Raw genomic sequence first — 25,365 nt, forward strand, 5'->3', positions numbered from 1 at the left:
CAAAAATTGTAGAACTGCTGCCAAGCTTAATGGATTAGCTTAAGGGATACTCTCTCTTCATCCCTCCTTTCTCCTCCTTTCTCTTCCTCCTTCTCCTTTTCTCCTTCTCCTTCTTCTTTGTTTCTGTCTCTCTCTGTGTCTCTGTCTCTTTCTCCCTGCTTTCTCTCCCTCTCCCAAGCAAGGTCCTTTGCTGAGAGAGAAGTTGTAATTTATGGCTTGAGAAAAGAAGAAAGGATTTGCAATAAATCCTTGAGGGAGTGCAATGGGTGGTCATTCAGTGAAGAGTAAAGGGATTGTCATGCAGCCATAGGGATTAGGTAACTTTAGATAGCAAGCTTTTGCAGTGGACCTGCTCAGCACAGTTGTGTACCTCCCTTCATCATTGCTCAGCTGTGGATGAATAAGGTTGGAGAAGTCAGATTTCAGGGATAATATGGGATCAGAGTTTGGAAAGAAATAAATGTTAAGAAGCCAAATGGAGGCAGAGCTTCAGGGGAGAGGTTGTAAAGTTGGCTTGAGTAGTTAAAGTGTCAAGATTCTAAAGGGAGGGAGGGATGATAAATTTAGGAATGATAGCCCAAGGAACGTGGGAAAAGGTAGACTGAGTCCCAGATTTTTGTGAGAGTGTCAGGGAATGGGACAGGAAGGACAACCATAGTCATCTTCATGGAGGGATTAGAACATGAGTGTGGAGACCTGAAGAAAGACGGCGAAATTAAAGGAATCAATTTCTAATAATGGACACGTATAGGAAGTGATCAGGAAATGATGAGTAGTCATTCTTGCAGGATACTGGAAGGGGAGGGATAAGAATTAAAGCTAGAAAGGTAGCTTGGAGCTATATTGTGTAATGCCCTAGATGCAGAGACAGTGTCAAGGTAGTATGTATCAAGAGTAATGGGCTTGTAGTTGAGAGGACCTAGATTTAAATCCTATACTACATTTGCTAGCTCTATGACCCTAAATAGCCACTTAACATCTCTGTGACTCAATTTCTTTATCTGTAAAATGAGGTGGTTGAATTTGGCAGAATTAAAGGACATTTTTTGGTCCAATTTAAGTCATTTGAACTTCATTCGATCCGCTGATAATGGTGTGACTTTAGAGTGATCAGAGCATTATGTTCAACTACCTCCTCTGACAAACAGAATAAGATGGTTTTGAGAGGGAGAATCCAGAGGCAGGTCAACTTGTTAGGAATCCATTGCCATAGTCTGGCTAAAAAAGTAATGAGCACCTGAGTGAATGATTATTTTAGTATGCATGGATGCAAAAACAAGACTCCAGTAAGAAGTCTCAGATCATTTCCCTATATAACTTTTATTTCAGACATCCCCTGCTCATATAAATGTCTGACCCCTTTTAGCATTGTTGGGAGCAAATGGAGGAGAGAGAGAGAACGAGAGAGAGAGAGAGAGAGAGAGAGAGAGAGAGAGAGAGAGAGAGAAAGAGAGAGAGAGAGAGAATGAGAATTGGCAAGATACCCCATCATTAAAAATAGAAGCCAGCAAGATTATTTACATTTGGAGAATAGCATCTTTAAAGAAACTCTCCATCATCCTTTGAAAGGCCTTTAGTCAAACGTGCTCCATTATTAATGCCTGGTGGCTTTATTTAGCCTACGACTGCAATTATATATTTATGAGGTAATCAGCGATTGGAAATCTCCCTGTAACGGTAACTGGAGCATCTCAATAGAGTGAGCGCCATTAAGCCAGGATTGTGGGCGCTGGGGTGGATCAAGTGTGTTAATAGCCCAGCTAACAGCAATTAAGTAAATTAACCATTCAGACATATGCTGTTGGGTTTCCTTGCTCGGGCTTTTGGGGGCATCTGTGAAATTTCTGGAACTTATTTATGGTGCACATGGCTGGCCCTCATTACTAACGAGGGGGAAGCTCAGGAGGGAGAGTGTCAGGAAAAACAAATAGGGTACTTGGCTAAAGGGCCAACAACCGAGAAGATTCCCTTTGATGGCATTCCCTTTCCCTGGATCCACCATTTTGCCAGGCTTATGTAGTAGAAATTGTCCATTGCTTTTCATGGCCCCCAAGTCTCACTCCGAAACAAAGCCCTTTCTTTTCAGTAATAATACTGTCCCAGTGGTAATAATGGCTAAGAGTCATGGAATTGTCATGTGTCAGAAAAATCAAAGTTGAGGATCGCACAAAAAACAATGGAGAGGTCCATGTTGGACATGAAGAGCTTGAAATATAGGATGAATGCGGAATTAGGAATGTAAAGAAGTGCCAAGGATATCTGATCAAATGAAATGCCTGATCATAAAACATTAGTCATTCATTTAGAGTGAGTGAGTGTTAGCTGATGGACATATGCTCTAGTGCCAACCTCAAAGAAAACTTGAGGAAGGTCTCTGGCTTTTTGGGTAAAGCTGCTCTGAATTTGTGGGAGGACATGGATTGGAACTGGATAAAATGGATAGATGGCACAATGGACTTCACTCTTTGAAGAAAATACCCACACTAATGAGACCACAAAGTCAGTTGAGGATTTCAGCGGATATTGAACATTGGATTGCATGGGATACTACCACTTGGGGGAATAGACCCTACAGACCACCAGAGGGCACTAGAAAGGTGTATGGTAGATACAAGCAATCTATACTATGTTTTATAAATGATGAAGGGATTATACAGAAGTAGATTAAAGGACAGCAACAGAATATATCTAACTTTTCCAGCCCTCATACTCCATTGGTATGATGAAATCATAGTATGGCAACTTGCTCCACCAATGCAGATGAGCTATCTTTAACCTAAAGACTTAGAGAACTGCATGGGACACCAAGAAATGGAATGGTAGGTCCAGGGTCACATATCTAGGAGGTATCAGAAGCAGAATTTGAACTAGGTTTGCCTGTTATCAAACCACTCTGAATCTTAGATGAATATAAACCTTGAGATAAGGAAAAGAAAGGTAAACGGATCATAGTGAGAAAATGACTGGGAAATTTAATTTTTTTCCTACTATACAGATATTTTGAAAAATGAAAGGAAGACCCTCCAAGATAGTGGCTGTACCCCGGGTGGTGGCAAATCATACAAAACAGGCAGTCATAGCCAAGTCACAATTCACGTTGGTGGAAGGGATAGCCACAAGAATGAGTTCCTAGACCTATTGTCAAGCTGGAATATTTAGTAAAAGGCACCAAATGTCATGAATTTTCTATCCTCATTAGTCTCATGAGCTAGTTGAATGCCTTAACTTGACATTGCTTTGTAGGATGTCCACATGATATCATCCTAATCCTTTAGATTTATGGACTGCCTTGCTGAGTGACTTGGACAAACCCACTGACTTAATCAATTTTGGACATATTGTGCCTAGAAATGCAAATCTTAAACATCCCAGTCTTCCCACTATCATTGGAAACATAAAACTTTCAGTGGTATAGGTCTCAACCAATTCCCACTACTTTATCCTGGCATCCAATGTCCTGGGAAGCCCCTCCTTGCCTTCTTGACATCTTGTGGTACCATTGAAATACTCTAGATGACCATCTGTTATCCCACACTTTTGCTCCATGACTTACTTATCTGTTTTTCTCCTTCTATCCCTTTGATGAAATGTTTCATATCTTCTTGGGAAACATGGTATAATTCACTCGTCAAGCTAGAAGACCACTGGCTGGGAATGTTAGAAGAGAGAGTACTTTAGGTATCAGTTGGACTAGATGGCAACAGAGGTCCTGTCTAATTCATTTATCCTGTGAATCTCCATTGTTCCTGAGATGATGCACAGTTTTGACTCTTCAGATTTTGTGCCATTTCACAATTCACTGGAATATACCATCCATGGAAGCAGATTTTTAAAGTAGATTTGCATCTGTCTTGAACATAAGGATAGGATCTGTGACTCATCAGCATAAGACTCTCATGAATGAAGGAACTCTTTCTACCAAGGAATCTTCTTATTAAATTAGTGTTAAAGATGCATTTAGAGACTTGACCAAAATCAACCTGTTCACACACAAACCATCTGTGTCAAAAGAGGAACATGAATCCAGGTCTTCTTGCTCAAAGTCCTCTTTTTCCTATCTTACAATATGCTTTCTGCTACTATGTCTTCTTTTCAACCTTGTCTTATGTAAAAAATTGGCCCTTCCTGGAAGGCAAACCCCTTTAATGCACAAGTAATTCTGCTCTACCCCATCTTATCCAGCAGACTCTCCCTCTATCAGACTTACTCTCACTAATTTTCATTTTTCCCCCTCTTCAGGTTGCTTCCCTACTGCCAAAAAACACACCTCCAACATTGGTAAAAAGCTTTCCCTTGATCTAAACATCTCCATTAGTTGTTGTTCTACATCTCTTCTTTCTTTCATAGTCAAACTCTTTGAGAAATCCATCTACCACCAATCCCTTGTTATCATTCTCTTCTTAACTCTTTGCAGTCTGATTTCTAACTTCATTATTCAAATGAAACTTGTTTTTTTAAAGAAATTTATTTTTCCACCAAAATATGTCAACAGAGATTTTTTCAGAGGGAGGAAGGAAATGGGGGGGGGTAGGTTATTGTTCCATCCCTGTTATTTCATTGCTATGGAGAATCCATGGCATGGAAATGGAATTTTAAAAATCCAATGACCTGTTCTCAAGCTTCATTCTTCTTCAGTTTTCTGCAGCATTTGACACTGAATCATCTTCTTCTCCTCGATAATGTTTGTTTTTCCTCCAGGTTTGTGTGTACCTTCTATAACCTGATTCTCCAGCTATCTGTCTGACCACTCTTAGTTTCCTTTGCTGGTTCTTTAGCTAGGTCCCATATGATAACCATGGGTATTCTCCAAGTCTGTATGGACTCTCTTCATTTTCTCTCTATACTATTTCACCTGATTTCAACTGTTCTCATCAGCTCTCGTGAATTTAACTGTCTCACTTATACTATTATTTTTAGATCTATGGATCCAGCCCTAGATTCTCTTCTGATCTCTCAGATCACATCACGATTTCCTTCTACCTCCAGAGGTAGAGGTGGAAAATGGAGATAGGGAGAGTAAGACTCCATGAGAAACATCTAGGCAGGAATATGGACAGAGAACTGGGGGTGCAAGACCTGGCAAAAACCCGTGATGAGAACTGGAATGATGGGCTGAATAGAATCTTTGGGTGGGAGAACAATGTGAATTCAACAAGAGATCATTTTACTGGATTATGAACTCAATATGCTTCCCTATCAACTGATCTCTTTGAAGAATATGTTGGAATAGAATAGATAGAATAATATTATTACAGACATAATAGTGAGATTATAATATCAACCAACATGACATAGCTCAGTGTCATATATTAACAATGATGATGATGATGATAACAAAAATGATGACAACTTGCAGACAACTGATTGTCTCAGTATTGAAGTGAGGATTGGTGAAAGTGGGGAAGACTTCTACAAAGTCAGCATCCCTACCCTCAGAAGGGATCTGACTGCTATTCTCTATGTAGCTTAGAACAAGGCATTTTCCACATTTGGATTTCAATGTCCTCATTTGTAAAAATTTCAACTTTTCATGGGTTAACTTCTTAAGTCCTTTCCAGAGCTGACATTCCCTGTTTTAAGTCCCTTCCTCCATCCTTGACCTTCTCTGTTTTAAGGTCGATCCCACCTCTAACATTTATACTGTTTTAATGCTCCCAATTCTGGCATTTTCTGTCCTTTTCCCAGGCTTTTCCCAACTCTGACAGTCCCTTTTATATATTTTAAGATTATTTTCATCATTCTATTCTGTACCTTTCCAGGTTCCTGGAGAAATAAAAGAATTTCTTCCAATTTTACCTGGTGCTCCCATCCAATCATCCATCTTTATTCTTTGCTCCATCACACCAAAGGGCTGGTCCAGGGTTTTCCTGGTTTCCTTAATCTTTAAGATTTGGAATCTGGTCTATGACAATGAGTCAAAGAGGACCAGGAAAACAACAGTCTGTTTATCTCACCTTAGAAGCTCCCTCCCCATCTCCTGAATTCTGATTTTAAAACTTTTCCTTCTATTTGGCAATCAAGAGATTCCCACTCTTCTTCTCCCTGCCCTTCAGTCATATCAATTTGGCTTTAATTGAATTAGGCTTTTCATCATTTACTCCTCTATTTTATACACACACACACACACACACACACACACACACACACACACTCCCCTACCTCAGTTATAGAGAACAGAACTGTATACAAATAAGGGAAATAGACTGGCAAATTTGGGCTGTTATAAAAAAAATACTCTTTTAAATAATGAGAACTGTTCACAGTTGAGGTTACCTCAAAAGATAATGAGTCTCCCATCATTGGAGGGCTTCAAGCAGAAACTGGAAGGATACCCTACTTAATAGAGATGGTGCAAAGATGAATCTTGTTCAGGTAAGAGAGTCTCTGAGTTTACTTCTAACTCTTGAGATTCCCCAGTATTGTGGTTCTCCCCTTTAAATATTTAATCCCACCAATACCCCTAGAAGCAAATCTGAAGGACTCTTAAACCTTGGTTGAGTAAACTGTGACACCCCTGAGATTTCCCATCACCCCTGACTACTGGCAAGCAGAAGTAGCACTCTCTCTGATTATGATGGGAAAGAATAAATACTCTGGTAAGCCCCTTACTAATGCCTGCCCCCTCTCCACATTTCTTGCTTTGGGAGCCAGTATCATATATGGGAAAAACAAGACGTCAGGAGGCAGGAAGTGTGGGATCTCTTCCTCTTCCTGATGGTGACCCAGAGAGGGAAGGATATGAAGCCCATGCCATGCAAATGTCTGCTGAAGAAGTTAGAAATAATTCCATGAGAAGAGAAGATTCAGAGGAACTATGGGAGCAGTTTTAGATTAGATCTAGTACTAGAACAGACTTTGTGGAACAACTAGTCCAAGTCCATGTGACAGATAAGATTCCTGAGGTCCAGACTGATTTGTCCAAGGTGATTTAGATAGTAAGTGGCAGTGAGGGGATTAGAACTCAGACCCCATGACTTTAAGCACATGATCAGAGTCTTCATGTTCCGGCATGTCAACAAGCATTTATTAAGCACCTATTTACCAGGCACTGTGCTAAGAGTTGGAGAGACAGAGAAAGGCAAAAACTAGTCCCTTCTCTCAAAGAATTCACAGTTGAATGGGGAGACAACATGCAAATAACTATTGACAAACAAAATAAGGGCAGGATCTAAACACGATCTAATCGGAACAAATTGGATAAATTTCTTTTGAGCTCTGCATTCAAAGATCCCTTTCATCTCTGATAATCTATATTCCAGTGTCCCTTCCAACTCTGGCATTCTATGTTCTATGTTCTACGATCCTTCCCAGATCTGATTTTCGTGGCAGATTGGGCAGCAAGACCCAGGTTTCCTGACTCCCATCAGAATTTTCTTTCCACAACCTCACACCAACGTACACTCTGATCGCCTTTTATTTTTATTTTTTTAAGCCCACACTTTTCCCCCGACAGGGATAAAATTAACTCACCCGTCTTTCCCCACACAGGGCTCCATTTTGCAAGGAGGAAGGTGTGAATCATTCCCCCTCCACAAGCAGCCATTTGCTTCTGGCAGAGGCTGTCAAAAGCACGGAGAGCAGCCCCAGGAGTGGGGCCAGATTACACACACACACACACACACACACACACACACACACACACACACACACGCTGACTAAGAGAAGAGGGAAAGGCTCTGAAACCTCATTCTGCTCAGCAGGGCTTCTCCCTCCTCCTCCTCATTCTTCTGCCAGCTGGGTGTCAATGCCCAGAAATATACCCCGCTGAGCTCTTGCCTGACTGCCAGGTCTCCACAGCTCCCTTTGATGTAGACCAACGTGGCGCTCGAACCCAGATCCCAAGACAGAAATAAATTCCTCATGCCCAGTGACAGGCGCTAATGAAAGCCAAAGCGGAAGGCAGCCAACAGGCTGTCACTGCTGGCCATGTCTGAGGTGGGGACTTGCTGGAAACCACTTGGAAAAGGCCAAACTGAAGGAGCTTCTTCCTGAAGAACTCTCACTGTCATTAGATTGCTGAGTCGTGGGGCAGTGAGTATCCTGGATGAAGAAACAGGCTTAGCTATTCATTAGTCACAAATCATCTTTACAGATAAGGAAACTGAGGCCCGGGGAAACTAAGTCATACCTGCAATAAGTACTGCAGCTAAGATACAGACTCAATTCTCTAACTTTCCCTGTCAGGCAGCTTTGCCAGCTGTTTGATTTTGAATAATTTACTTCATAAATTATTGTCATCATCTAAATGTAGATAGAAAAATGGATTGAATGGTCATCAGTAAGACTTGAGTTCAAAACTGGCCTTAGACCCCTATGTGACCCTGAATAAGTCACTTCAATGCTATTTGCCTCAGTTTCCCCCATAATAATATTACCTTCTCCCCAGGAGTGCCGTGAGGATCAAAAGAGATAATATTTGAGATGTTGTGCTCACTATTTTTCTTATCTGTAAAATGAGAAAGGGAAGAAGTAGATAATATGGTCATTAAATTCCCTTTTTGAATCCTAATTCTACCTTGTCATCTGTTGGGGAGGAAGTTCTTGCAATTCTAAAATCTGGCTCCTAGCATCCTTACTCAGGAGGAAATGTGGTTTGATGGAAAGAATTTGCTGGATTTGGTCAGAGGACCCGTATTCAAATTCTGTCTCTGCTAGTTACCTGTATTGTCTGGGCCAGTCGCTTAACTTCTCTGGGTCTTAGTTTTTTTCAAGTGTCAAAGGAGAGGGTTCGAGTAGCCAATCTCTGATGTCTATAAATTGATAATCCCATGATCCCCTTTAGTTGTAAATATTTGCTGCTATGATTTCCCTCAAAGGTAGCATGGTGTACTGGATAGGATGTGAGCCCAAGCTAGGAACATTTGGGTTTGAATCCCACCTCTAATTTTCCTAATTCTGTAACAGTTGGACAAGTGACTCAGCCTCTCTAGTTCTCAGTTTCTTCATCAGTAAAATGGGAACAATAAGGATCCCTATGGTTTTTACCTTCTGTCATGAGGAACAAATGAAGTGATGTACATAAAGTACTTTGCCAGCCTCGAAGTACTCTAAAGATATCAGCTCTTCTCTGATTCACCAGAACTGCTTGTGGCTAACTGTGGTAACAAGAGAGGGACAGGGATTCACTGATAACCGGAGCCCTCACTTCAATCAGCTGCTCCGCTCCCTTCTCCCACCAGGACTTTGCCAGGGGCTGCCAAGAAGCAGCCAGATGGAAAGGTTTGAGTTTCATTCCTGGCTCTGCCCAAGCGGATGCTCTGTTCGAGACGTTAACTCCCTGGGGTGAATCTTTGTTGAGCTGGCATCTGGGAGCGGGAGAGTATCATAAATTAATGGAATGGCAGAGCAAGAAAGGAGTCTTGGAATATTATAAGAACAGCAACAACTAAAGTGAAACCTTTCTAGGACTTAGGACCACAGGATCAGAAATCTGGAGCTAGGGGTCTTCTAACTCAGTTTACAAATGCTGAAAATGGCTAAATGAGAGGTTAAATGATCTGTCCAGGGTCACATAGATAATGAGCTTTGAAACTGGATCTTCCTTAACGTCTAGCACACTCCTCACTATAGCAAATGCTATCGTTATCGATATTTTATATTTGAATGGACGGCAACCAGAATTGGGAAGGGTCTTCAGGGCATGCCCTATGAAGATCAGAAGGAACTAGAAATAGTCAGTCAAGAGAGAACCTATACTCATTGATTTAGAGCTAGAAAGGACCTCATTTCTAATCTTTCATTTTCAAAATAAAGCATCTGAGAATCACAAATTTAAAGAGCTGTCCAAGGTCATAGAGAATTGGAGTTGGGATTTGAACCAAAGTCCTAATTCTAATTTTATTGTTTTGAGACAAGATTGTTATTGACAGAGAGGAAGCAATGTGGTTTGAAGGAAAGGAGGGAGGATAACAGAACAAACGAATAACGAATAACTCACATGGCCAAGAGTTAGATTAACAACTGTAGTTATCGCCCTTCCACTAACCACATGCACTCATAAAAAGTCTCTTTCTCTCTCTGGACCCGGTTTCCCCATCTACAAAAGGAGGAGATTGGATAAGTTGATGCAAAGACCTTTCCCAGCTCTTCCAGTCTTTCTTCTAAAGTCCTTCCCAGCACTGATGTTTCCTTCCTAAGTCATCTTCCAATTCTGTCTTTCTCTATTTTTTTTTGTTTTAAGATCACTTCTGGCTTTGATAGTCTGTGTTCTAAAGTTTCTTCTTTGATAATACTATTTTGTATATTTTATAGGGCCCTTTCCAGTCTTGCCATTTTTCATTTAAAACTCTCTTTGCTTCTTCTGTTCTATGATTTTATCTTGTAACCATTGATTAATCGGGGGACCTTATTGCTATGAAAAGTCTATATGTAGGTTTTTGGATTCACCCAGAGAATATGAGTGAGCACTGGGAAACCTCAAAGGAAACTTTGATTCTTTCCCTTTGATTTAAGACCCTCCTCCACAATCTGGCTCCTATCTGTTTTTCCAGTCTTATTTTATGCTCCTCACCTTTCTAAACTCTATATTCCAGCTAAACTGGTCTGTTTGTCCCTCTACGATCTTGATACTCTCTCCTGCCTCTTTGCATATGAAAACTATTCCCCACATCCAGGCTATCCTCTCTCCTTCTCTATCCTCAGAAACCTCGTCTTCCTTTAAAGTTCCGCTAAGGTACCAGTTTTTCTGTGACCCCATTCCCACTTCTAGCTCTTCTTCCTCTCTCCTTGAATTAGATTTATAAATGTGGTATCCCATCTAAGGAAAATGTAGGCTTCTTGAGGCAAGGGCTATTTGTTATTTGTGTTTTTGTGTCCCAAGCTTTTAACATGGATCCTAGTCCATTGTAAGAGAGAGAGAGAGGAAGACAGAGACAGAGAGACAGAGATGTTGTTGTTCAGTTGTTTCAGTCCCATCCAGGCTCTTTCATGACCTCATTTTGATCTTTTCTTGTCGAAGATCCAGAAGTGGTTGGCCATTGCTTTCCTCAGCTAATTTTACAGATAAGGAAACTGAGGCAAGCAGGATTAAGTAACTTGCCCAAAGTCATATATCTACTAAGTGACTGAGACTAGATTTGAACTCATGAAGATGAGTCTTCCTTATTCTAAGTCCACTACACCATCAGGATACCTCAAGATAGATACAGAGATGGATGGATAGATAGACACAGAAGGACAGACAGCTACATAGACTACATAGACAGATGGATGGATGGACGGATGGATAGATAGGACAGATAAATATATAGAGATAGAGATGATAGAGAGATAAGAAATAAATTGAAGTAGTTTTCTTATAATTGATCCAAGATCTTTATAGACTGAATTCCCTAATCTATTTGTAGCTGTATTGATGAAGAACTCCATACTACTATGTTATATGGTGGTAAACTTAAATAGAAGGCTACTTGTGATAGGAAACTCACCTCTGAACCAAGCTAGCTGTGTGACCCTAGGCTAGTCACTGAACTTGTCTAAACCTCAGTTTCCTCATATATGAAATGTGAGAGTCAGTCTAGATGGGCTGTATGTTTCCTTTCAGCTCTGTTAGTTATGACCCTTTGATCTTAGTCACAGGCTGATGAGATCTTAGATTGAGAATTGAAGAGTACCTTCGAGTCTATCTTGTCCAACTACCTCATTTTCCATGAGAAAAATTGAAGCCCAGAGAAGCTAAGTGGTTGACACAACCTCCTTATAGATAACAAGCTTCTGAACCTAGTTCAATAGGTAAGAATATCAAGACAATGTCTTTGCTCTGCATCTTACTACTTGTGTGACCTTAGACAAGTCACTTTCTCACTTTACTCTTGGTTTTCCCATATATAAAACGATGAAGTTGGACTAGCTAATCACTCAGCTCCCTTCTATCCTATATCCTCTGAGCCCAAGGAATAACCATGGGATAAAAGTCAAAAGCACTGGATTCAAGTCCCAGTTTTGCTTTTGAGCCATGGTACAATTGCAGAAAGATCCATTTTCCTGTCTAACTCTGACTAGAATATAATAATAAAAAACCAAAAGGGACTTTAGTTGTCATGGAATTTATAGATGAGGAAACTGAGGCAAGTGAGATTCAATCATTTGGTTTGAGGTCATATAAGTGGTGAATAATGGAGCAGAGATTTGAACCCAGATCCTTTTACTTTAAACCATATCTTCTTCTCCATTATATCCCACTCTCCATTTCTTTCTCCATGCAAAAGGGGAGGGGATAATGGATTACAACATACTAATAACATTGATGATGATGATGATGATGATGATGATGATGATGATAGTCTCTGTTTTAGTTCTTTCCAAGGCTTATTTTTTTTTTGAAATGAAAAGAACAATGTATAAAGCCCTTTATAACCATAAGGCATCATATTAAAAGGTTGTTTTTTAATTCATTAAAAATGGAAGCCTGCAGGAAGTTTGAATGGGAGACACCCTTCCAAATCTGCCTTGGAGCCTCATGAACATCTCCATCCTTCGCCTTTTGTCCAAACATGGATGGTCCCAAATTCTTTCCATGAACCCCATTTAAAGCTAAGCTAGCCCCAGAATACATGAGCAAAATCTGCTATAAATAGAGGTAAATAGAGATTGTAAAGATAAATAACAATACCAGTGTGCAAGAAGTGATAATGTACTCTATTTACTAGAAGCTCATAAAGAAAGCTGGTAAAAGATACTGCCCCTTTAATGACTCACTCTCTCCCTGGCAGCCGGGGCGCTGTTAGTGAGCTAAGGAGGCAGTGACACAAAAAGCTTACAGATAATTAAATATTGATTTCTGTTCTCTAATCCTATATAAAAATTGTTCTGGGTCTCCCAGTGGTAGTTTCATCTCACTAGGACATGGTGGGGGGCAAACGGGAGGAGGGAGGGCTTTTAACCCTCTTTGCTTTCCTGCTGTTCAAGAAAAAGAGGGAAGAGGGTGAATAGGGAGGAAGCTCTAGAACCTGGAGATTCCCTTGGGCTTTTCTACCCCCCTTGCTTCTCTGTGTCTTTCCTTCCCTCCCTTCCCCACCTCCATATAAGGTCGGACGTAGCACCAGAATTTGAAATTTCTAAAAAAAGCTGAGGAGAATCTTGAAATTAAATGATTGCAAATGTTCTTTCCCATGCCCCAGAGGTAGAATTTCCCTTCTCTGTACAGCCCCTCTTTGACTTTTCCCCCTCATGAATATAACATCTTGCTATTTTGAGTTTGTTATGACAAAATCATCATCCCATCATCCACAGGGCACACTGTTTTGGACCTGTCCTATAGGGTCACAAACAAAGTGTTTGGATCCAAACAGGAGTGAACGAAAGTCAAGCATCATAGTGAAAAGCAGATCAGATCGGAGGCTCACAGAGTCTCAGAGCTGGGGAAGGACTTAGAATAGGGAATGTTGGAAGTGGGAAGTACCTAAGAACATAGAATGACTGACTTGGAAACACCCTTAGAACAGAAAACATTAGAGATTAAAATATCCATACAGAAAATATCTAAACAGAAAGTCATAATTAGGCAATTTAGGTAATTTTAAAATCCAACTCTGATTATTTACAAAGGAGGAAACTGAGACCAACAGAAAGCAAAAAAATGTCAATGATTTGGGACTTCAGAGGCCATTGATAGTCCAAGCAATATGTGAAAAGGAATCTCTACCTTAACATCCTTGATAAGAAGTCCTTCAGCTTCTGCGTAAAGATCTCCAAAGTCAGCCCACTACACCTTGGGAACACCTCCAAAACTCTTGCTTTGACTTAAATTTTACTGATTTGTCCCAAATCATACAGTAAGCAAGCCATGGAACTGGGGACCCCTGGTTTGATTGTATTTAAACTGTACCAAGCTGTCTCTGTTGCTGTTTACTCTCATCAACATTAAGTGAATATCTACCCTGTCTTATCCTATGCTAAATACTTCAAAAAGGACCAAGAAGAATAACATTGGTTTCCCGACCATCAGCTTACATTCTCCTTTGGGGGATGAAAAATAGCTTGTGGACAGTTAAATGATAGTGAATAATATGAATCACAGGGGCCTTGCTATCATTTTGAAAGAGACTTCTCAATTTACAAAAGCTGCTAATCAAACAAGTATACAATGGCAAAAAAAAAAGGGAGATGGTTTGGAAGTCAGGACGATAGAATCATAGAAATATCTACCAGGAAAAATCCAGAGAAGTCATCGAATCCCTCGTTTTGTACAGGAGAAAATGATGTCTTCAAGAAGTGAAATGACTTTTTTAGGACCCCACTGCTCATAACTGTCTAAGCTGTATTTGAACTTGTCTTCCTGAGTGTAATTCTAAGACCATATCTACTCTGAAATTAGTTGAAGAGACTTCATGTAAGGTCATGTAATTAAAGCAATGCTTAAGAATTGGTAATAGAATAGAATATGGATGTAAAGGCTTTGTAAACCACCAGTATATGAATTCTACATAGTGTACTTGAATATTATTTAACCCTTATTTAAGCAAAAGGACAGTAGAGGGTGACTTAAGTGTGGATTGGGGTGGGAGGGAACCATGAAGGGCTTCTTAAGATAATAGGTCTTGAAGTGGTCCAAGAAGAAAGAAATACAGATTGAGATATGTATATGTTTGTGTGTGTGTGTGTGTGTGTGTGTATAGATATATAGATATGTATATTCAGATGTATAGAACATATATGAGAAAATACAGGGAAGCCCTTAGTGTAGAACTGAAAGTGAACTTAGAAGTCCAATCCTCATTTTACAGAGAAAGAAACTGAGGCTAAGAATGATTGCATAGTTTCCCTATGATCATTTGAGAAGAGGAGGAAGGATCTGAACACAGATTATCAAATTTCCAAATGAAATATTCTTTCCACTGTACCACATTATCGAAAAATTAAAGGATGAAAGACAATGAAGGATGAAAAAAAATATGAAGAAGAGTGGAGTAGGATAGAGAGTGGAAAGTGTAGTTGCTTGTTAAAAGAGCCTACCCTGGCAGGTAAAGAATATTGGCTTGGTAGTAGATGAAATTGGAAGATCAATGTCCAGGTTTTAGAAATTATTAGAAAGTCTTGATCAAAAATGGGTTGAGATGGGGTGATTTTCTAAGGTGCAAATTCCATGATTCTGTGGAAATTAAATTAAAAATAAAAACAAACAACAAAATCTGATGGTTCTGAGGAGGATAGAATGTGAATGATTATGGAGGAAATACTGGATAGAGGAAAATGGAAGTGCAGTGGGAAAATGATGGAGAAGGTGCTCAAGGATATGGAATCAGCATATATGTGGATGGACAAGTATGAGGAAGACAGATAAGAATGGAGGGGCAGAAAGATAGTCATGGGACATCACTGAAAAAAGGTAGAGAAAAAATGGAGGATAGATTACCAAAAATGGAGGATGATGGGGAAGCAATAACTCATAGGATCAGGTTTAGTGCTATAAATCTCAGAGGCTACAAATCCAATCCATTGTATAGATAAGGAAACTGAAGCTCAGGAAAGTCAAGTGACTTCTAAGGTAAAAGAATCATAACTCTGGTGTGTGTGTGTGTGTGTGTGTGTGTGTGTGTGTGTGTGTAAAAGAAAAGTCCATTTTAGAGAAGATGAAACAGGAAATTGGGAAGCTTAAGGAGTTCCTCCAAGGTCAAAGAGATCTCAAATAGAAGAGCAAGACTTTATGTTCAGTGATGTTTCCAATTGAATTTTTTAAGACAAAGTCATGAAAAGCAGAGGATGACCGAGCAAGAAAAGGGGATGGAAGAGAAGAAAATTCATATAAAGACTTGATATCTCTTCTCCTTCTTCCTCCACTGCCTCCCCTTTGGTTCTTGTTTCCTTTCTGATGGCATCAGATTGGCTTGGACAGACTTCTCTTTGGCTTTTCCCTTGTGAAACAATCATTGCCACAGGATTATCCGAAGAGCTGAATCGGGCAGAACTACCTGTCTGTCTGCAGAGGAAGGACAACTATGGAGGGAGAGACTTCTTGGAAACTAGCCATTTCCAAACCACCCTCAGACACTTCCTCTCAGAAAGTCTAGCTGGTGCCCAGAAAGCACCCACAGTGGCTCCCTAAAAGCTAGAAACATCGCCGTCACTCTCCCTGCAATAGAAGCTGTGCCAAGAATAGCAGCCCCTGCGTGCCCACCTCCCTGGCCGTGGGAGGCTGATTGGGGATGGAGGAAGGAAGACCAAAATGGGGGAATTCCAAAAAAGGGAATTTCGTAGCTGTGACATGAGAGTAATGTTAGACTTGAGGAAAGTGGAGGAGAAAAGCAGCAAAGTGGAGGATATCAGAGCTGAGAGACTTTCCATAGAAAGGCCCAAACAATCTTAGAATGCCCATTCATAGAGGGAATGCCGAATACAAAATTTCAGAACCAGAAATGATCTTAGAACAAGGGACGGATTTTAATTGGGTTTTTAATACCATAAGAGAACATCAGAAGGAAAACCAGCATAATGTAATAAAAAGAATTCAGCTCTAGAACTTTAATATTCGGAATTCCCAGCTCAGCTCTAGTTCTTCTTGTTTGTATGACCTTAAAAAAGCAATTAGGCTTTAGATTTCTTCCTGAATGAAAGATTCATCTTGGACTAGATGAAATCAAAGGTTCTTTCAGTCCTAACATCATTGTATTCTCTACTATCCCACTCTGACATTTTAAACTCCATGCTCCAACGTCCCTTATATTATACTAAATAATATATTATTAATATATTAAATATTAATTTAAATATACTAAATATTAATTTACTAAATAAGTAAATATATTAAAAGTTGGTGTTCTGAGGTCATTTCCAGCTCTAATAGTCTACATTGTAAGGTCTTCCCTAGCTCTGATATCTCCTGTTCTAAGGTTCCTCCCAGCTCTGTCATCCCCTGTTTTAACATCCCTCCCATCTTTGATATTCCCTGCTCCAAAGTTCCTCCCAGCTTTGCCATTCCCTGTTCTAACATACCTTGCATTTCTGATATTCCCTGTTCTAAGGCTCCTCCCAGCTCTGCCATTCCCTGTTCTAACATCCCTCCCATCTCTGATATTCCCTGTTCTAAGGTCCTTCCCAGCTTTGTTTTTCTTAGTTCTAAGGCCCCATCTCAACTCTGACATTCTGTGCTTTAAGTTAACTCCCCCAAGGTCCTTTCTATGCCTGATCTTTATTCTTTGTTCTGGAATCACTCCTATCTAAAATAGCCCATATTCCGTGGTCTAGTTCTAGTTCCAAAATTTATGTTACCTAAACCTCAGTGAAGTAACTGCACCCCAAAGAAAGGAAATTACTCAACTAGGACCACACAGAAAATTCCAGGTGCCTCTGGTTAACCCGGATTTCTTGGTCCTCTACCTTAGGTCTCTACCATTGAGCGCTAACAGGCTTCAGTATCCATTCTGAGATTCGATCAATGATACTTGTCTCTGAGATACCTGGAGTTCATCAGCTCTGCAAGCTCCCAGAGGGTGAAAGGCCTTGTCTCTTAGCTTAATTCAGTGCCGTGGTCTCCCAGCATCATTCCCTGTGGCCCAGCTATTTCACATCCCGGCCTCCAAGTTTATCTTCCTCTTACCCAAAGCAGGGGCCAGAGTTATCGCCTCTCCAGAGCTTCCACCCGGGCGCTCCAGCTATCAGAGTCTGGGATTGCCATTGTAAATGAGCCACCGAGAAAATAGATCTTGGCTAGAAGCAAACACGTAGTAAATACTGCCCGCGCCATTGGACTCTGGGTAACAAAAACGTACCCAAACCCCAGGAAATATTTTAACTCATTCACAAAGTGAAGTGAGGGGTGCTGGGGGCCGAAGGGGGGCTCGCTGTGACATCTTCTCCCCGGCACCTCCCGGCATCAGTCACACAGCTTGGAGTCAATCACTCGGCTTTGTGGAATTCATTCCATTCGGCAAATCGAGCATCTTCAGGAAGGGAACCACATTTATTCCTGTCGATTCCCCAAGATGAGATTGTTCCCCTAATGCTTGTCAAGGATATTGCAGAGACAGGGAACCACAAAGGCTCTCCCTGAAATCTCCATGCACCATTTATTTAGAGACATTAAATATTTTGCTTTGAGAAAAGGGGGGGGAGGATATTCTGGAAAGCAATCTCCCTAGCCACCCTCCATACCCCCCCCAACCTCTGTGGGAAGTTTTCTGTCTGCTCTACACCTTTCCAACCTCTCCTGATGAGAAAGCAAGTGAAAAGCTGAGAATAAAAAGTGTGACTTGATTTTATGCTAATATATGTAAAGAAAGTGCGGATAGAGGCTCACACAATGAACTTAACTTTTTTCTGCTTTTTTTTATTGAATTATAATCACTAGTTTCCATAGCAATTACTGTATTACCTTGCATGTTCTTGCAAAGATCTACCTCACTATTTCCCAGTCATTTTTGTAAACATTTCTACTTTTTTTTTAAACTTTTTTTTTCTTTACTATGGGGAAAACATAAGCCCATCTTGCTTCGCGACAATCAGGGCCACGTTCAAGGGGGAAACAAAGTGAGCAGAACTGGGGGTCGAGAGGGTTCTATCTGCTGAATCTCGGTGTTGGCTGGCTGTTTATGTGTTTACACGCCAGATCCACGGGAAACTGGGAAAAGGCACCCAGGAATGAGAATGTCACCTGCTAGCCTGAGATTCAGGGAGAAGCCCCTCTGACCTCCAGGATCCTGAGCCCTCTCACAGAGTCCCTTTTGAGAAAATAAGGACAGTCTCAGAAGATCACTCTGTAAATGAGCATTTGGGGAGCTCCACTGTGTTTCAGATACTCTGTTAAATGTTGGGGATGTAAAGAAAGGCAAAGGCAGTCCCTGTTTTCAAAGAGCTCAGGATCTAATGTGGGAGACAGTTTGCAAACAATTGTGTACAAATAAGATATAAACTGAACAAGTTGGAGATGATAGCAGAGGGAAAGCACTGGGATTAAGGGGGACTGGGAAAGGCTTTCAAGAGGAATTTAAAGAGGGTGGTTAGTTGGTGCAGTGGATTGAGCATCAATCCTGAAGTCAAGAGGACCTGAGTTCAAATCTGACTTCAGATACTTAACATTTCCCAGCTGTGCGACCTGGGCAAGTCACTTAACCCCAATTGTCTTAGCAAAGAAAAAAAAAGAAGCTTAAAGGAAGCTAGGGAAACAGAGAAGCAGAGATAAAAAAGAAGAGAATTGAAGAGTGATCTCTAGTCACACAAAGTGTCTAGAGATGGAGATACTTGAGGGAATATCAAGGAGGTCAATGTCACTGGATAATAGCATCCATAAAGGAATCTTAAGACTTTTTTTTTTTTTTTGCTGAGACAATTGGGGTTAAGTGACTTGCCCAGGGTCACACAGATGGGAAATGTTAAGTGTCTGAGATTAGATTTGAACTCAGATCCTCCTGACTTCAGAGCTGGTGCTCTATCCACTGTGCCACCTAGCTGCCCTGAGGAATCTAAGATTTAAAAAAAAACTGGACAAGTAGAAAGTACTAGGCTTTTGAATGCCCAAAATAGGATTTCCTATTTGATCTTGGAGGTGATAGAGAGCCACTGAAGCTGACTGAATAGAAGGATGACATGATCAGATTTTTCCTTTAGTAGAATTAATTTGACAGCTGAGTAAAAAATGAATAGAAGCAAAGAAACTTGTGGCAGGGAGATCGACCAGGGGGCTATTGCAAAACCCCAATGGAGTGGTGGCCATGTCAGAAGAGAAGAAAGGGCATATTCAAGAGATCTTGCAAAGGCCAAATTAACATGAGTTGGCAACAGATCCGATATGACAGGCGACAGAGAGGGAGGAATCATATTCTAAGCCTGAGTGATTTGGAGAATGGAAATGACTTCAACAGGAAGAGGAAAGCTCTAGCTGAGATGAAAGGAATATTATTGTGGAAAGATACTAAGATCTATTTTGGACACTTTGATTTTAAGATCATCCAGTTTGAAAGGTTAGGGCTAGAAGATAGGAGTGAGGTTAGGGCCGGATAAATAGATCTGAGAATCAACAGCATAGAATGATCATTGAAAGAATTGGAGGGGGTGAGATCACCAAGCAGAATAAAAGGAGAAAAGAAGGGCCCAGGGCAAAACCCTGAGGGATGCCAGTTGTTAGAGGTCTATATTTGGAGAGGGATTTTTTTGTTTTGTTTTGTTTTTGTTTTTTTATTTTTTTTATTTTTATTTTTTATTTTTTTTATTTTTTATTTATTTATTTTTTTTGAGAGGGATTCAGACAGTGAAGGAGGGGTCAGAGAGGTAGGAGAAAAACCAGAAAAGAGTAATATAATATCATGGAAATCTAGAGAGAAGAAGGGATTAAGGAGAAGACTTTGATGGAAAAATAACAAGGCAGCAAAATGATCAAGAAGGACGAGGGAAGAACAGTCATTGGATTTGACAATGAAGAGATTTTTAATAAATTGAGAGCTTGGTAAAATCGGAAGCCAAAATGTAGAGAGAGAAAAAAAAGAGAATGAGAGAAAAGGAACAGGAGCACCACTTGTAAGTGACTTCTCAAATATTTTTGAGATAAAGGGAAAAAGAAATATAAGACGAGAGCTCATGGAGATGGACGTGATGAAGTTTTTTGTTTGTTTCTTGAGAATAAAGGAGACATGGGCATGTTTGTGGGTAGCAGGGAAGCAGCCAGTAGACCTGGAGAGAATGAAGATAACTGAGAAGATGGGGATGATGAGAAGGGGGAAGCTACTGGAGCAGATGAGATGTAATAGAATCACTTACGTGCAGAGTGAAGATGAACATTATCAGCTAGCTACCTTCCTGCTCCTTCGGGGAATATGTCCCTCCTTTCTTAATTGGGGCTACTCCTAAGGGTTGCCTCTGTTCACCGGTGAGAAGACATTGCTTGAACCATTGTCATGGTCAATTTCCCCATCACTAGTCTTAAGAGATATGGAAATTATCCCCTTTGTGTGTATTTTTCCCTTCTAGAACTCTCAGCTCCTTCCTCTACATAATCAAAGAGTTGTACTAGATGAATTCCAAAGTTCCTCTCCAGCTCGTGATCCAATAATCCTTTGCTAGCATTTTCAAGTCAGAAGGAGCCTTGGAGTTGGGCCCAATGGCCTCATCAGTAATAATAGCTAGCATGTATTGAGTACTTGAAGGTCTTTGAAGTACTGTACATATGTTATTTCATTTGATGAATATTTCATACCTAAAAACGAGGAGGAGACTGCATGTCTTTTGCAATCCCTTCCAATTCCAATGTCCATATTCCCATTGACTTAGGAAACATCTTTTGCCTTCACAGGTGAGGAAACTGAAGTCCCATACGGAGAAGTTACGTGTCCAAAGTTAGATATCTAATATATGGTAGAGTTAGTATTTGAACCCAGGTCTCACTTGAAATTCCAATTTATTCCAATCCCTGAGGATATTACTATCACTTCGTGTTAATAAGATGCATTTTCACATTTCAATGATAGATCCTGTTTTTATTTCACAGTTGTTTCCATCTTCCCCCTCCCACAAAATTGAACCCTTCTTTGTGATAAAAGAAAAATATCAAGCAGAGATAGATGATGCTAGAAATTGCATCTGACAATGATACGTTATTTTTTCTGACGCGACCCACTTCTCAGCAATGACAGGGAAGGTATTATCATTGTTTGTTTTTAAAATGATCTGTTCTTTGGAACTTTCATTGGGTTGCCTCTATTTTGAGGAGATGGTCTCTACATTAACTGAGTGAATACAGGGGATAATCTACTGTTATTGATATAGGAAGTGGAATGACAATGGATGACTTTATGGCTCTGCTCCTCATCCTCATAATATCCAGAGTCATTTCACCACCTGTTCACCTCAACCAACTAAGATCATATTCCTACAATAGAATATGATGTCTTGGAGGGCAAAACCCATATCATCTTCACATTCAAAACACCTAGCATACTGCCTGTTACATAGCAAGTGCTTATCAATATATAATTTAAATAAATATATGATTATATAAAAATATAATATATAATAAAATTTTGATGATCTGAGTGGAGAAGATATTAGAATGTCAGAATAATGGAGTGTAAGAAACTTAATCTTAGAACTTCAGGACTTAAGAATCATGGTGAGTCAGGAAAGACCAGAAGAAATCCTGAGTCCTTTGAACTGGAGGATCTCTCATGGTAATTGGCCAACAGTCCTTGACTTTGAGGGAAAGGTCACAAATCCTGGCCCCCTGATAAATAATGTGAAGCTTTGAGGTAAGCCCCAAAGACTGGGTCAAATGGATTGACAACTGAGACTCAAAGACCCACCTATACTGAAGTTTATAAGAAATAAGAGTCTCAAGATCATCTCTTGTTGCAACACAACCAAACCCAGTTATCCTTGGAAGTCAAAGGAATGGGCCAATGGGATTGTTTTCCTTTCTTCACTCTAATAACAACAGCAAATTTATGCAGATGACAGCAAGTATTCCTGCTTCAACTAACCTAAGACTAGATCTTAAATCCTTGACTTCCTTTTCTATTTGGTGTTTCTCTCCCTGAGCTCAAGTTCTGGGGGGAAAAAAATAAAGTAATCATGAGAAATGCATACTTCTATCTACAGAAGGGTCAAAGGCAAAGGAAACTTAGATCCCAATACCTTTTAGATTTGGATGCTTTTTCATCTCAGGATATCTTTACAATCTTAAAAATTAGTGTGGATTCTACCTACAACATGTTGTTGTGTGAGTGGATTATATCTGAAGGCATAAATTTAAATTTATGAAGACATCAAAATGAAATTCATAAATTTTAAAATATTTGTTAATTTATTAAACATAAAGACATACCTATTATATTTTAATGCAAATAAATTTTTGTGAAATTTTTTTTTCTGAAATAAAAATAAATTTGTGAGAATGACAGAATTTTAGATACGTTTGCAATTTCTTTAATGTATGGCTTAATAGAAGGCAGTTGTATTGTCATATCTCCTTTTGCATTCAATCTGTTGCGATGTATTATTTTGGTCAAAGTGTATGAAGAAAATCTGGTGTCACATAGTTATGTAGTTAGAAAAAGAGAGATACTGTAATAGGTAAGTAAAATTCTAGTGTTATTTGGAAAGAGTTTTGACCTTATAGTACTGATGAGAGTCTTAGAGACCTCCCGGAGACTGTGGACCATGTTTGGAGAAGGGATGAACTCCACCCATCTCTTATTTGGATCAAAGAAACAAAGGAAGCCTATGGAGGGGAAACAATAGGGGGATTGGGTAAGGCAGAGTAAGGTAAAAATTGTGTTGGGAGGCAAAAGCTCAGGTTCTGATTCTAGCTTTCTATCTGCATTAGGGCTCAAGTTATTACTTTTCCTGCTGAGTGATTTTATATCGAAAATGAGAAGATTGTAATCATGACTTCTATACAACTGGAAGGGTCCGTAGAATATAGAATGTTAAGGCCTTAGAACAAGGAAGGTCAGAGTTGGGAAGGGTTTTAGAACATGGGATGTCAGGGCTGGGATGGGGCTTAGAACAGGGGATGTCAGAGCTGGGAGGGGCCTTAGAAGGGGAAATGTCAGGGCCGAAAGGAGTCTTAGAACTGGGAATGATTCTAATCCACGAGCTGTTCCAGGTACAGACAGACCCCCCAGTTTGCTTCTGGCTCAGCACATGGCACACCCAGAGCCTCAGTCTATTCAGGGATCCAGATCTCCAGGTGGAATGACAATGGAGCTATTCGGAAAACTGTAATTACAGACGCACCAGTGCGAGGTGCAGGAAGCTCAACTGATTGATTTCCTACGGGATCATCACAGTTCCACTCCTATAAGCACCTATCTCCTTTCTCTCCTCATCCACATTCACTCAACAGAAGATGATAAACGAGGAGAGACCAGAGGGGAGGCTTCAGGACTCCATGCAGAGTCCCAAAGAGCTGGTTAATGAACATCTCCATTACCAGGAAAAATCATTTTGATCAGAAAGGGAAGGACTTTTTTTTTTTTGCCCTAAATAATTGAAGGATGAGAAAAGAGAAATCGTGCAAAGAGAGTTGGGGTTCAGTCCCGCACTCCCCACCCACCTGGCCCTGGCCCATAAGCCACCTGTTCCAAGCTCCCCCTCCAAAGCCCGAGTACGCAAAGAGAGGGACCTCAAGTGTTAAATAGCAAACTGCCTAATTGTAAATGAAGTGTCTGGGAACGCTGGGACGAGCAGCCTAGTAATCTCATTTAGTGCGTGCAGAGCAGTTGGGGTGGAAGGATAGATATCTCCGGCGGCTTCTAGGGAAAGGCAGAGATGGAGGAACAGCAGGGGAGGCTTCAATCAGAGCAAAGTGATGAGTTGGTTTGCTCCAGAAGGATGCCAAGCTGGGGAGAGAGGGGCTGGTACCCTCTGATGACTCCTGACAGACTTTGGCAAGTGCTGCTGGGATAGATAAACTTGGGGACATATGTACTCCAGGATAGGAGCTGCCTGAGTCTCTTCAGAACACTTTCTCTCTCTCTCTCTTTCTCTCTCTCTCTCTCTCTCTCTCTCTCTCTCTCTCTCACACACACACACACACACACACACACACACACACACACAAAACACACACACTGGAGTGTGAGGGTGAGCAGGGAACCTTCCTTCTTAATAAGAAGAAGCAAAGTAAGACAGGAAGTGTTCAAGATTTGGGTTTCAGAGATCACTGTGACTTCATTCAGTTCAACATGAGAGAGAGGGGCAGTGTTGTGTCATGGAAAAAACATGGATCCAATGGGTCCTGATTTCCAATCCTGACTTTGCCACTATGACCATGAGCAAGTCAATTGATCTCTGGAGATCATGCTCCTCGTTTGTGTATAAGTTAAAGGGGTTCCACACCCCTACTTCAATCAAAACCAATGTATAAACAATACGATTTTGCTTTTAATAAGGTACTAATGAGATTGCCCAAACTCTGAGATCTCATTAATAGGTACAAACTTCTCTTTAGTTTGGTTAATAAAGGAAATTAGGATTGGTGAATGAGAGACACTGGTTATATCCCTGTTTCAGCAATCGCTCAGTTCTGAGTGGACCAGTCAAGTGGAGACAGACTTCCAGGGCAGGAGAACCATGAAAATGGAGAGCTTTGGGTTGTATTGGAGCATAGCAAAAGAAGGGGATTGGTGTGAGAAAGGAGAGAGAATTTGAGGGAGTTTTCCATTTTCTCTTCCCACTTCTACCCATAACCTCACCCTTACCCTATGTCATATTATTGGAGAAACCAGACAAATAGGTGATAAGTAGTATTTAAATTTAAGTCGTGTTTGTTATATTTGAGTTAAATTTAAAGTTGAACTTAAATTCATTTTTTTGGACAACCAGTTATCTTTAAGTTCTAAAGGCTTTTCACCTCTATTGTAAAATCATCTCACTATTTTGCCACATAGATGAGTTCGTTCTGACAACTGTTCTATGATAGCTCACTTAATTTTAGGAAGA

This window comes from Antechinus flavipes, chromosome 1 (genome assembly GCF_016432865.1).
Source record: "Antechinus flavipes isolate AdamAnt ecotype Samford, QLD, Australia chromosome 1, AdamAnt_v2, whole genome shotgun sequence".
Classification (NCBI taxonomy): Eukaryota; Metazoa; Chordata; class Mammalia; order Dasyuromorphia; family Dasyuridae; genus Antechinus; species Antechinus flavipes.